This window comes from Manis javanica, chromosome 8 (genome assembly GCF_040802235.1).
Source record: "Manis javanica isolate MJ-LG chromosome 8, MJ_LKY, whole genome shotgun sequence".
In the NCBI taxonomy this organism is placed as follows: Eukaryota; Metazoa; Chordata; class Mammalia; order Pholidota; family Manidae; genus Manis; species Manis javanica.
The window spans coordinates 93,053,055-93,067,849 of NC_133163.1; the positions used below are offsets into that span (position 1 = coordinate 93,053,055).

General features: G+C 39.4%; 1 protein-coding gene across 1 annotated transcript in view; it reads right to left on the reverse strand.

Moving 5' to 3' along the window:
* The window catches only part of TTBK2 (tau tubulin kinase 2), a 210,033-nt gene extending 195,672 nt beyond the window's left edge, over positions 1–14,361 (reverse strand). Inside the window, exon 1 of the mRNA XM_037018911.2 lies at positions 13,960–14,361. The gene's annotated coding sequence lies outside the window, so the exon portion shown is untranslated. The remainder of the gene's footprint in view (positions 1–13,959) is intronic.
* Positions 14,362–14,795: the final 434 nt, after the last annotated feature.

The window sequence follows — 14,795 nt, forward strand, 5'->3', positions numbered from 1 at the left end:
AGTCATACCAGAAGATGATCATCAAAAAACCTCAACAAAGATCCAGGTGATGCTGCAGTTGTAGCTGCATTCATGCCACCGGTTCCTGGACTTGCCATGGGAATGAAGAAGGAGATATCTAAGCTGGCCTGTGCATACAGTAAAACAACAAATTTGACTGGATCTATACTGTTGGAACTCAACCAAGAATTAGGAGAAGTGCAAGTTGTAGCGCTCCAAAATCTTACGACTACAGCCTATCTACTGTTAAAAGAACATATGGGATGTGAGCAATTCCCAGGAATGGGTTGTTTTAATTTGTCTGATTTCTCTCAGACTGTTCAAGTTCAGTTGGACAATATCCACCATATCATAGATAAGTTTTCACAAATGCCTAGGGTGCCTAACTGGTTTTCTTGGTTTCACTGGAGATGGCTGGTAATTATAGGTCTGCTTTGGTTATGTATCTGTATTCCTATTATGTTAATGTGTGTATGCAATTTAATTAGTAGTTTAAAACCTATACATGCTTAAGTTACTCTACAAGAAGATATGTCAAAGAAATAATCAATCTTCCCATGTTATCTTCCGTCTGCTACTCCTATAGCTTTTCTTCTTCCTTCCTAATTACAAACCATAAATAGAATTCGTGCCTCATATTGAATTTACTGAGTATCATACTTCTTCCAAGTGGTAAAGATACCTCAAGACAAATACTGGGCATAAAAGCCACAGGGCATAAATCTGCAAAGAAGTAAAAAGCTAACCTTTTCAAACAATATTGCCTCTCTCTCACTTACCAACTTTACATCTCCCTGTATGCCCCGTAAGATGACTGGTTAGCCAGAGACGGGTAAGATTCCTCAAGGGAGGAACAACCTAAGACAGGCACAGTTGCAGGGGGGCCATCAGGTGAGAAATTGGGGATCAACAGAGGTGAGGCTTAGAACCTCAACCCCCCTGTTTTGAGACAAATCTTCTGCATCCATGGATGTTTTATTGCCCTTGTCTAGCTTGGATTAACACTTAGTCTACAGGCACACACCTGATCATCTACATTTGCTCTCTTACAACACTAAACTATGTTTTCTACCTTTATCTTGCATCTACCTACCACTTCAGCATTTTATTAAAAATAATAATAATAATAATAATAAGGGAGAAGTGTGGGATTCACATATAAATCAAGTATAAAAATCAAACGAATATTCATATTTGACCTGATTGTTTATAGGTCATAATGCGTGATCAAAACCGAAAGTTTCTGTGATGAATGCCGTTGTACTGTTCACCATGTAAGAACTTATTCACTATGTAAGAATTCGTTCTCCATGTAAGAACTTGTTCGTTATGCTTCAGAAGATTGGAGACTGACAAGAATTAGGCTTGGGGTGGATTAATGATTGTATATTGAGCACTGAGTCCCCTATACAGAATTTTATTGTTGTTAACAACCATTTGATCAATAAATATGAGAGATGCCCTCTCAAAGAAAATAAATAAATAAGTAAAAAATAAAACAAGCTGAGGTATAGATACAAGTTTACAATGACTACACACCAGCTAAGTTTTTCAAGATATCTAATAATACTAATATAAATAACAAAAATAAGGGTCACCAGTAGGATAAACCCAATGGGATTTTGTTTTGTTTTGTTTTATGTTACAGGTTTTAGCAATAGCCTCTCTAAAAGGTTAGTAAAAAAAGATAAAGATTTATGAATATCAGTATTTGCTGATAGCAAAAAGAGAAAGAAAATTTAGTCACAACTCACACTTCAACTGTTCCTTTTAAACTTTCACAGGAAATAAATTATACTTTCAGCAGGGTGGAATCTCTCTGGGCTTAATAAATATATTTAAGAAAGTAAAATACCTATTAGAAGTAAAGAGAAACTTTACAAGTCAGTATGGTTACAATTACTGACAACAGACTAAGTGTAAACAACCTAGTTCTCCTCTCCCTGGCTACAATACTAACAACACATAAACAAATTCTTCCTTTACAGAAATTACAGTGCAACTCTGATGGCCAGTTTGTAATGAAAACACTAAGCAAGACCATTCCCTCAGTAAATCTACTGTAGCCAGATCAACAAAACAAAGCACATGTTTACGATCTTCCCACCAAGACAAGGAGAAAATAATCAATACAAATCTTTTAATAATCTTCATGTTGTTAGGTTTTAAGCATATTAATTTCCCTTTTTAAAAATAGCAAAACTGAGGCAGAGAGGTAGGTAATCTAAGGTCCTATGATGTGTTATAGTATAGAATACATTTAAATCCCATCTTAATGCACAGTTAATAATTACATTCATTTGTTTAGTAAGCATTAAGTAAGGTTAGTGACTATACTGACCTTATTTTCTAAACGAAAAATCAGGTGCCAGCATATAAGGGATTTTTTTTTCTAATTTACAAATGTACTTACGTAGTTTTTAACTTAGAAAGACATTCAAATTTTATCCTAATTACTTGAATGTTTAATAATTTACCTAAAAGCTGCCGGACTCTGGCTAGACAGAGACTTAACTACCTTCCTGGAAGACCTTGTTAACCATACATACTGTCCCACTGGTAATGCTTAGTCCTAACTTCTGAGGTTCAAACAGAGTGTGAAACATAATGGGAATTCTGTCAGTACTGCAGGAATTGAGTGCTTGGGAAAAAACAAAATAGAAAACCCAAATTGGAAGGAGAGATGGACTCTTCAGAACAAAAGTTTACAAAGAGTTCAGGCATTCTGAAAGGATTTTCTTAAAAGTTATGTCAAGAGTTATGTGAACACTTAATTTTTATTTATTTTTTAAATTAAAAAATACTTATTTTAAACTATTATTTTTAATTATTTAACTGCTTACAACTATAATATATCCACTAAATTCAGAATCTGGTAGACTATGTCCAAAAACTGTTGTTGATAAAACAGAAGACTACTTACTACTCTGAACCTACCCTCCCAGACTGCTAAGTCTGTCTATCAAACTGTTCATGTGATAGTCTGCATTTTCCCTTCATGATATTTGGAACACTTATAATTCCTTCTTCTACAACAATCTGCTCCCACTGTATGGTAAACTCCAACAGTGAGATTATGTCTGTCCTTTTCACTGCTGAATCTCTAATCCCTACCACAGTGACATGGCAGACATGTAACAAATACTCAAGAAATGAATGGATGAGGCTATTGCAATAGACCTAAGGACAGATAATGAGGTTCAGAGAGACTAAGTAAAGATGGTAGCAATGGAAATGGAAAGGTTTTGTGCAGGTAGGACCAGGGAAAAAGGAAGCCAAAAGAAGATAAATTGGATTTTTGAACTTGGGTGACTAATTAGTGATACCTTCATTTACAGAATTAAAGAAATTAAATGAGGGCTGACTGTTATCTTGGACATGTTGAATTTCTTTAGTGCTAGACAAGTGCAAGCAGAAATGAAGTCCTAGTTTACTATCTACCATACAATTTAGCTTCCAAATGACTTTTTCAAATCAAATTTCATGAGAGAAGCAAGGGTCAGATTTTTCTCTTAAGTTATAGTCATTTTTTCCCTACTTTTCTACTCTCATCACTGCCTTATTGGTCATTGAAAATGGTCACTGATAAACCATTTTAGAGATATTTTACAAACTGTGGCATTTAGTAAATCAAGGGGGAAAAAAAGAAGGCTTTTACAGCACTAAATTATGTTTTCTACCTTTATCTTGCATCTACCTACCACTTCAGCATTTTATTTAAAAAAATAAATGAATAAAATTTAAAAAATAAGGGAGAAAAGTGGGATTCACATATAAATCAAATATAAAAATCAAATGAATAATCATGTCTGACCTGACTGTTTATAGTTCATGATGTGTGATCAAAACTGAAAGTTTCTGTGATATGACTGCCCTTGCACTGTTCACCATGTAAGAACTTGTCCATTATGCTTCAGAAGATTGGAGACTGTTGAGAATTAGGCTTGGGGTTGATTAATGATTGTGCATTGAGTCCCCTATATAGAATTTTATTGTTGTTAACAACCATTTGATCAATAAACATGAGAGATGCCCTCTCAAAAAAAAAAAAAAGAAGGCTTTGCAAACTTAATCCACACTATACCACAGATGTGGAAAACTGTCAGACAAATACCAACAAAATGCAGTACATGATCATATGTCTAGAACAAAATTAGAGAAACAAGGCAAAATCATTTCTTAAAAAGGCAATCAGAGGGGATCACAGGAAGATAGCAACATGACTAGTTCAGTGGAAATCTCTCCCCCAAAACATATATATTTATGATAATACAATAAATACAGCTATTCCTAAAAGAGACACCACTGGATACAGTACAACAGCCAGATTACATCTACATCTGCGAGAACTCAACATCACACGAAGGGGGTAAGATATAAGCCACGGCTAGGCAGGACCCGAATGCTCCCCCACCCCAGAACCCGGCAGGAAGAAAGGAGTCGGAACGGGGAGGGAGTGAAAGCCCAGGACTGCTAAACAACCAGCTCTAGAAATTCGCACCCGGAATGCAGACACACGGTGCATGGGGTGCTGGACATTAGAGAAACAGAGAAGCAAAACCTGAGGGCAGGTCCCTGCAACCAGAGCCCCTGAGACAAAAGAAAAGGGAGTGCTTTCTGCAAGTCTTAAAGAGACAGGGACCCCACAGCTGGACAAAGTCATCCTGGCACACTTAGCCAGCGGCTGGGAATCCCGGGGAACTTTAGGCACCCTAAATGCCGGGGTGGCAGCGCAGCTCTGAAGCCCCTCACAGCACTAAGCAGCCTGCCAGTCATTCCTCCAAATGGTGTGGACCCCGACACACCAGCCCACTAGTGGGAGAGTGGCAGCGCACGCCGGGAGCGGTGGCGCCGGACGGAACCAGGAGTGGCTCGAGTGCGCCGGTGGTGCCAGAGGGGACCGGGGCGGCTCATACGATCCTGCCACGGTGGTGAACGAACAGCCTGGGTGCGGCCCGCGCATGCTGGCAGCAGGAGAGCCAGAGGAGCCCAGGAGAGGTCCGTGCGAACCTGCAGCAGTGCCAGATAGAGCAGCCACACTTCCAGCAGCCGACCAGAATCCCAGCCCAATGCACAGCTGCCCAGGCCAGACCAAAAGACTGCTGCTGGCACACAGCTACCCAGCAGGGGCCCCATTATCGTGGAGGAGCGCACCGGACGTGCCTGCCAATCCCCACAGGGCTCCGACTGCTCTGACGGAGACCCCACACATAGCAGCTTAGGGGATTAACCCGGTGGCTGCTCTAGGAGTGTGGGTAACCGACACAGACAGTAGAGAAGAGCAAGGCATACAGCAAGCAGGAAAGAACTTTCTTCTCCCAGTTGACACACCTGCAACTGGCCTACAGCCACTGCTATCACCACAAAAAGGCAAAAAAATTTAGTCCAGTCCAAGATAGTTCAGACAACACCTGAGAGAGGATCTGCAGAGACAGACCTAACCAGTCTCCCTGAAAAAGAATTCAAAATAAAAATCATAAACATGCTGACAGAGCTGCAGAGAAATATGCAAGAGATAAGGGATGACGTCTGGAGGGAGACTACAGAAGTGAAACAAACTCTGGAAGGATTTATAAGCAGAATGGATAAGTTGCAAGAGGCCATTGATGGAATAGAAACCAGAGAACAGGAATGCATAGAAGCTGACCCAGAGAGAGATAAAAGGATCTCCAGGAATGAAACAATATTAAGAGAACTGTATGACCAATCCAAAAGGAACAATATCTGCAATATAGGGGTACCAGAAGAAGAAGAGAGAGAAAAAGGGATAGAACGTGTCTTTGAAGAAATAATTGCTGAGAACTTCCCCAAACTGGGGGAGGAAATAGTTGCTCAGACTATGGAGGCACACAGAACTCCCAAGAGACAGGACACAAAGAGGACAACACCAAGACACATAATAATTAAAATGGCAAAGATCAAGGACAAGGACAGAGTAATAAAGGCAGCCAGAGAGAGAAAAAAGGTCACCTACAAAGGAAAACCCATCAGGCTATCATCAGACTTCTCAACAGAAACCTTACAGGACAGAAGAGAATGGCATGATATATTTAATGCAATAAAACAGAAGGGCCTTGAACTAAGAATACTGTATCCAGCACGAATATCAGTTAAATATGTAGGAGGGACTAAACAATTCCCAGACAAGCAAAAGTTGAGGGAATCTGCCTCCCACAAACCACCTCTACGGCATCCTACAGGGACTGCTCTAGATGGGAGCACTCCTAAAAAGAGCACAGAACAAAACACCCAACATATGAAGAATGGTGAAGGAGGAATAAGAAGGGAGAGAAATAATCATCAGACTGTTTTATAATAGCTCAATAAGTGAGTTGAGTTAGACAGTAAGGCAATAAAGAATCCAACCTTGAACCTTTGGTAACCACGAATCTAAAGCGTGCAGTGGCAGTAAGTACATATCTTTCAATAATCACCCTAAATGTAAATGGACTGAATGCACCAATCAAAAGACACAGAGTAATAGAATGGATAAAAAAGCAAGACCCATCTATATGCTGCTTACAAGAGACTCACCTCAAACACAAACACATGCACAGACTTAAAGTCAAGGGACGGGAAAAGATATTTCATGCAAACAACAGAGAGAAAAAAGCAGGTGTTGCAATACTAGTATCAGACAAAGTAGACTTCAAAACAAAGAAAGTAACAAGAGATAAAGAAGGACACTACATAATGATAAAGGGCTCAGTCCAACAAGAGGATATAACCATTATAAATATATATGCACCCAGTAAAGGAGCACCAATATATGTGAAACAAATACTAACAGAATTAAAGGAAGAAATAGAATGCAATGCATTCATTTTGGGAGACTTTAACACACCACTCACTCCAAAGGACAGATTCACCAAACAGAAAATAAGTAAGGACACAGAGGTACTGAACAACACACTAGAACAGATGGACATAATAGACATCTATAGAACTCTACATCCAAAAGCAATAGGATATACATTCTTCTCAAGTGCACATGGAACGTTCTCCACAATAGACCACATACTAGCCCACAAATAGAGCCTCAGTAAATTCCAAAAGATTGAAATCCTACCAACCAACTTTTCAGACCACAAAGGTATAAAACTAGAAATAAATTGTACAAAGAAAGCAAAAAGGCTCACAAACACATGGAGACTTAACAACATACTCCTAAATAATCAATGGATCAACAACCAAATTAAAATGGAGATCCAGCAATATATGGAAACAAATGACAACAACAACACAAAGCCCCAACTTCTGTGGGACACAGCAAAAGCAGTCTTAAGAGGAAAGCATATAGCAATTCAGGCATATTTAAAGAAGGAAGAACAATCCCAAATGAATAGTCTAATGTCACAATTATCAAAATTGGAAAAAGAACAAATGAGGCCTAAGGTCAGCACACAGAGGGACATAATAAAGATCAGAGAAGAAATAAATTAAATTGAGAAGAATAAAACAATAGAAAAAATCAATGAAACCAAGAGTTGGTTCTTCAAGAAAATAAACAAAATAGATAAGCGTCTAGCAAGATTTATTAAGAGAAAAAGAGAGTCAACACACATCAACAGAATCAGAAACAAGAAAGGAAAAATCATGACAAACCCCACAGAAATACAAATAATTATTAGAGAATACTATGAAAACCTGTACGCTAACAGGCTGGAAGACCTTGGAGAAATGGACAACTTCCTAGAAAAATACAACCTTCCAAGACTGACTCAGAAAGAAACAGAAAATCTAAACAGACCAATTACCACCAACGAAATTGAAGTGGTAATCAAAAAACTACCAAAGAACAAAACCCCCGGGCCAGAAGGATTGATCTCAGAATTTTATCAGACATACGGAGAAGACATAATACCCATTCTCCTTAATGTTTTCCAAAAAATAGAAGAGGAGGGAAAACTCTCAAACTCATTCTATGAAGCCAACATCACCCTAATACCAAAACCAGGCAAAGAACCCACCAAAAAAGAAAACTACAGACCAATATCCCTGATGAACGTGGATGCAAAAATACTCAAAATATTAGCAAACTGAATTCAAAAATACATCAAAAGGATCGTACACCATGACCAAGTGGGATTCATCCCAGGGATGCAAGGATGGTGCAACATTCGAAAAACCATCAACATCATCCACCACATCAACAAAAAGAAGGACAAAAACCACATGATCATCTCCATAGATACAGAAAAAGCATTCAACAAAACTCAACATCCATTCATGATAAAAACTCTCAACAAAATGGGCATAGAGGGAAAGTACCTCAGCATAATAAAGGCAATATATGATAAACCCACAGCTAACATCATACTGAACAACGAGAGGCTGAAAACTTTTCCTCTGAGATTGGGACCAAGACAGGGATGCCCACTCACCCAACTGCTATTCAACTTGGTACCGGAGGTCCTAGCCACATCAATCAGACAAAACAAAGAAACACAAGGAATCCAGATTGGTAAAGAAGAAGTCAAACTGTCACTATTTGCAGATGACATGATATTGTACATAAAAAACCCTAAAGACTCCACTGCAAAACTACTAGAACTAATATCGGAATTCAGCAAAGTTGCAGGATACAAAATTAACACACAGAAATCTGTAGCTTTCCTATACACTAACAATGAACTAATAGAAAGAGAAATCAGGAAAACAATTCCATTCACAATAGCATCAAAAAGAATAAAATACCTAGGAATAAACCTAACCAAGGAAGTGAAAGAACTACACCCTGAAAACTACAAGACACTCTTAAGAGAAATTAAAGAGGTCACTAACAAATGGAAGCTCATCCCATCCTCCTGGCTAGGAAGAATTAATATCGTCAAAATGGCCATCCTGCCCAAAGCAATATACAGATTTGATGCAATCCCTATCAAATTACCAAAGGCATTCTTCAATGAACTGGAACAAATAGTTCAAAAATTTATATGGAACCACCGAAGACCCCAAATAGCCAAAGCAATCCTGAGAAGGAAGAATAAAGTGGGGGGGATCTCGCTCCCCAACTTCAAGCTCTACTACAAAGCCATAGTAATCAAGACAATTTGGTACTGGCACAAGAACAGAGCCACAGACCAGTGGAACAGAATAGAGACCCCAAACATTAACCCAAACATATATGGCCAATTAATATATGATAAAGGAGCCATGGACATACAATGGGGAAATGACAGTGTCTTCAACAGATGGTGCTCGCAGAACTGAACAGCTACATGTAAGAGAATGAAACTGGATCACTGTCTAACCCATACACAAAAGTAAATTCAAAATGGATCAAAGACCTGAATGTAAGTCATAAAACCATAAAACTCTTAGAAAAAAACATAGGCAAAAATCTCATGGATATAAACATGAGTGACTTCTTCATGAACGTATCTCCCCAGGCAAGGGAAACAAAAGCAAAAATGAACAAGTGGGACAATATCAAGATAAAAAGCTTCTGTACAGCAAAGGACACCATCAATAGAACAAAAAGGTATCCTACAGTATGGCAGAACATATTCATAAATGACAGATCCAATAAAGGGCTGACATCCAAAATATATAAAGAGTTCACACACCTCTACAAACAAAAAGCAAATAATCCAATTAAAAAATGGGCAGAGGAGCTGAATAGACAGTTCTCTAAAGAAGAAATTCATATGGCCAACAGACACATGAAAAGATGCTCCACATCGCTTGTCATCAGAGAAATGCAAATTAAAACCACAATGAGATATCACCTCACACTAGTAAGGATCGCCACCATCCAAAAGACAAACAACAACAAATGTTGGCGAGGTTGTGGAGAAAGGGGAACCCTCCTACACTGCTGGTGGGAATGTAAATCAGTTCAACCATTGTGGAAAGCAGTATGGAGGTTCCTCAGAATGCTCAAAATAGAAATACCATTTGACCCAGGAATTCCACTTCTAGGAATTTTACCCTAAGAATGCAGCACTCCAGTTTGAAAAAGACAGATGCACCCCTATGTTTATCTCTGCAGTATTTACAATAGCCAAGATATGGAAGCAACCTAAATGTCCATCAGTTAGACGAATGGATAAAGAAGATGTGGTACATATACACAATGGAATATTACTCAGCCATAAGAAAAAAACAGAGCCTACCATTCGCAACAACATGGATGGAGACAGAGGGTATTATGCTCAGTGAAATAAGCTAGGCAGAGAAAGACAAGTACCAAATGATTTCACTCATATGTGGAGTATAAGAACAAAGGAAAACTGAAGGAACAAAACAGCAGCAGAAGCACAGAACCCAAGAATGGACTAGCAGTTACCAAAGGGAAAAGGACTGGGGAGGATGGATGGGAAGGGAGGGATAAGGGTGGGGAAAAAGAAAGAGGGCATTACGATTAGCATGTATAGTGTGGGGAGGGGGCACGGGGAGGGCTGTGCAACAGAGAAGACAAGTAGTGATTTTACAGCATCTTACTATGCAGATGGACAGTGACTGTGAAGGGGTATGTGGGGGTGACTTGTGAACGGGGGAGCCTAGTAAACATAATGTTCTTCATGTAATTGTAGATTAATGAGACCAAAATTAAATTAAATTAAATTTAAAAAAGGCAATGACCTTGAAAATGCAGAAAGAAAAATGTTAAGCATAAAAATAATGCTAAAAGCCACATTGGTAAAAACATATTGTAGCAAATACATTTTCTAATTCAAACATTAAAAAATACTGATTCTTATTTTTAATAAAGATGCAAATTCTGTTACAAAAAAATTATGATTCTGAAAACACGGCTAGGTTAAATCTTGACAACTTACCAAAGGCAGCCAAGAAGCTACAACCTCCCATTTTTCAGAAGACACTATAACACTCCAGATTCTTTTCAAAGAAAACTAATTTTTTACATTAGGAAGCTTTATTCTAATTGAAGTGAAAGCAAAATCCTTAATGCAATAAAAAGCAGCTATCAACAGTCCAAAACATCAAGGATCTTATATACCAAGGTTAAAAAATCATAGATAAAAATTCATAATGCTCACAGAAGTTCCTAGGTACTGTATGTTCAATTAAACCTCAAGAGCATATAAAATAATAACCACAAAGAGAATAATAATTATGGTTAACTTAGAGTAATAAAACATAAATGAAATTTTTACCAATAAGTCTGCTTAAAAACCACCTGTTTAACAAAGGAAATTTTCTGGCAAAAACTAACACTCAGTTTATGTAAACATAATTTCAATCTGTATTTTAAATCTATCATCAATAATCACCAGATAGTGAGGATAGAAACTTTTGAGTGGGAATATGTGTTATACTCAAAATTAGCTCTAAAAAAACTCAACTCTGTATACATAAACTTAAAGGTTCTTTCATCAAACATGGAAGTACAAAATTTAATCTGAAAGACCTGGATATTTATAGCACAAATGCATAAATGTACTTTCAACAGAAGGAACCTGTCCACTGAAGCCTAGGGGGCAAATAATCTACTGCCATCACTATTGTTTTTACAGTACACTGGACAAAAAAATGATGACAAGGAAGTAAAACAGCATAAATATTTAAAAAATTTTTAAAACATAAATATTAAAGATGTCCTGCAATATCACTAATCAAATAAAACTAACATAGCTCCAGCTACATTTTGAATGTTTTTCAAAAACTTCAAACAGGGCAAAAAAAGGAATATATGACTAATTTTAGTTACCATATACTCAAACTGTAAAAACTGTTTGCCATATATCTGTAAAAAAATATTTGTATAGGAGATATATTTTTTTTAGGGGGGAAGAAAAAGTACACTATATTCTCCATTAACTCAAAGGCAATTTTATTTTGCTAATCAACTCAATCAACTCAGCCCCCACTAGTTCAATAACAGTCATTAAACATTTCCCTTGTTTTATATACTGCTTCTTTTTTTTTAAGCAACTTTTATTAACTCGCAGTTTCTGAAGATTGGGAATCTGACAGTGTCTTAGCTGTGTAATTCTAGTTCAAAGTCTCTCAAGAGTTACAGTAAAGTTGTCATCTCTATAAATTACTCTTTAAATTGCCTGCTCCCCACCAAAGTTAACTTAAATTCCATGACCACAGCAAATCAGCTCTGTAATATTCACTTACATTGAAAAATGAACAATCTATCTCTAACTATTATATTTAAGTGCATTATTTGGATTAAAATACTCTCATAAGTTGTCTAAAGTACATAAATTTCACTTTCAACACACGAAGATATTTTAAGTCCTGTATAAATTGAGTTCCATTTGTTAAAGAAAATGAACTTAGTCTCATTAAGATTTCCTGAAGAATTATTATAGTCAGTATTTAAAAGAAAGTCAAAAGAAGACACAAATATCTGAAGTTACATAGTACAATAGAGAATTCACTAAATTATGTATTAACCATAGTACAAAATAATGAGCAAGATACATTATCCTCAGTCAGCTCCCTCCTGAAAATCAAATTTGTTTCAACTCAACAGTATAAATTAATGAAGCTAGGGACTTCAAATTATTTTATATGTCTAAAACTGAAAGAGGATAAAGCATTTCCTAACACTCTCAAAAAGGCAGTGTTAGAGAAACTTTCCTTTATAACTATGCTTCAAACATCTCTTAATGCCTTGATAAAAATGTATTATACAGGTAAACACAAGCTTCTAAATTAAAGATTCCTTTCAACATATTTTCAATTTGAATAGATGGCAATATGTCATCCAAGTCCACACACTTATTATTTTTAAAAATCTTAAGAGTTATGAATTCTTCAAGTCATATTAAGCAATCTTTGTCATAACTACTGATTTTAAAAAAAATACACAGCATTCATTTCCCTCAATACTTTACAATCAATCTCCCATCTCTCCTTCCTCTCACATGAACAATACTCTATATTCCATTTAGGCAAAAGAAAACAGCAAACGCATATTTGTGGCCTATCCTGGCAAATCAGTGTTTAGAAACCAAAGCAACTGTTATTAATGGCTCAGAACCAAACACTGTAACAAAACACACTGAGTGGATCCTCCCGTGTGTGTGTGTGTGTGTGTGTGTGTGTGTGTGTGTGTGTGTGTGTGTGTGTGTGTATGTGCCCATTCATAATAATGTGATACGCATACAAAACTCAATTTCCATTCAGTACCATTTTTACATAATACACAGGTTATAATAAAATTGCCCTCTTTAACGTTCAAAGAAAGAATATCTAGAGCTTTGATGATCTGAAGAGTTAATACCGGGATTGCTGCCACCTATCAACTTTAATTCAAAGCAAAGTACAAATCAATGTCATTTTTTACTGCTCACGCCGCCACGACTGAAACAAAATTAACTTCGCTGTGGGATAAAGTATCCTGGCATCCCAATGAATTATTTACTTCTCTGATTTGACAATACATATGTATGGAGTCCTTTGTCCCTCCCGGCAGCATCCCAGGGTGGCACAATAACATCTTAGTCAAAGCAAATGAGCAAATCCCTCCGGTCATTACTTCGCACCCCAAGTACCAGAAAGTCACAGTAATCACTGTCGTTACTACACAGCAAATAGATTCTATAATTTCGGGCCCCCTTATATTTGAATAGGCGGTGTGGGAAAGAAGCGCTCGGTATATCCTGAGAGTTCTCTGTGTTCCGTCCTGGTATCAGAAGCAGCTTGAATACAAGTGATATGTGGGTCACCCACAGAGAGAAACAGAACGAAGCTTCGTGATACTCCAAGTTCAGTGAAGACACCACAAGCCTCTGGGGAAAGCGAGCACAAGCTTTCGGGGAAACCGGGAGAAGCAGATGGTCTCCGAAGTGGAATCAAAGGGTCTGGCAAAAGCCCAGGGCGTGAACAGGGACCCAGCCGACTCCGTACCCTCCCCTCTGCACCCGGGTCGGTCACTCCGCGAGGGGCGCGGCCGGTGGAGGGGGTCGGACTGGGGAAGGCGGGGCACGCGGCTCCCCCAGCGGCACCCCGGGGGCTTGGGGGGGTGTGTCCTACCTGGGTCAGCGGACGCAGGGATTTCGGGCGGAGGGCTCGGGGCTGGCTCAGAGCCGGGACCCGCAGGGATCAGCCCTCAGCGGGGCCGCCGCCGCTTGCCCATCCCCCGCCGCCGACTGCGGCGGGACCCGAGCGCGGCTTCGGAGCTGGCCGGCTGGGTAGTTCCCCTCGGATACGGTCCGCGTTTACTGGCGGCGGCGGCGGAGGCTGCTCTTAATGCCTCTGTCTGCCCCCAGCCGATGCTCTCGTGCCAGCTCCTGCTCCTCCTGCTGCCGCCGCCCCCGCCGCCTGGTCCCCACCGCTCCCATCGCCGCTGCGGCGACTACTGCAGCGCCCGCTGACCCGACCCGACGTTATTCTCCCCCTTCGCAACCCGGCACAGCCTAGCCCACCTGCCCCGCCAGTGCGCACGCCCACCTCTCCGCTACAGGTGGCGATTGGAGAACGCTTCCCAACCTCGCCGCTTCGGTTGGCTGGTCCCATTGCCTATCATGAGGAGGGCGGAGAGTCAGGCAGAGAGTGTCTCCGCCCCGCACCGGAGAATCGCCGCTATCTTCAGGTTTGCCTGAGAGGGCGAATTACCGGGAAAGGAGCGTCACAATGGCAGCGCGCATGCGCGCGGGAATTCTGGGCCTTGTAGTTCCAGTCGCAGCCGCAGCTACCTGCCGGTCCCGCGCAGAGAAGCAGGGTTTCTGAAACTAGTGGTTTGCGCAGAGTGGTATCCTCCTAGTTCAGCAGTTAAATTCGTAATACAGCATGGTGTGACCCCAGGGTCTTTTCGGAACTTTTGGGACTAAAGTCGGAAATGCTTTGTCATGATGCAAATTTACACGCCC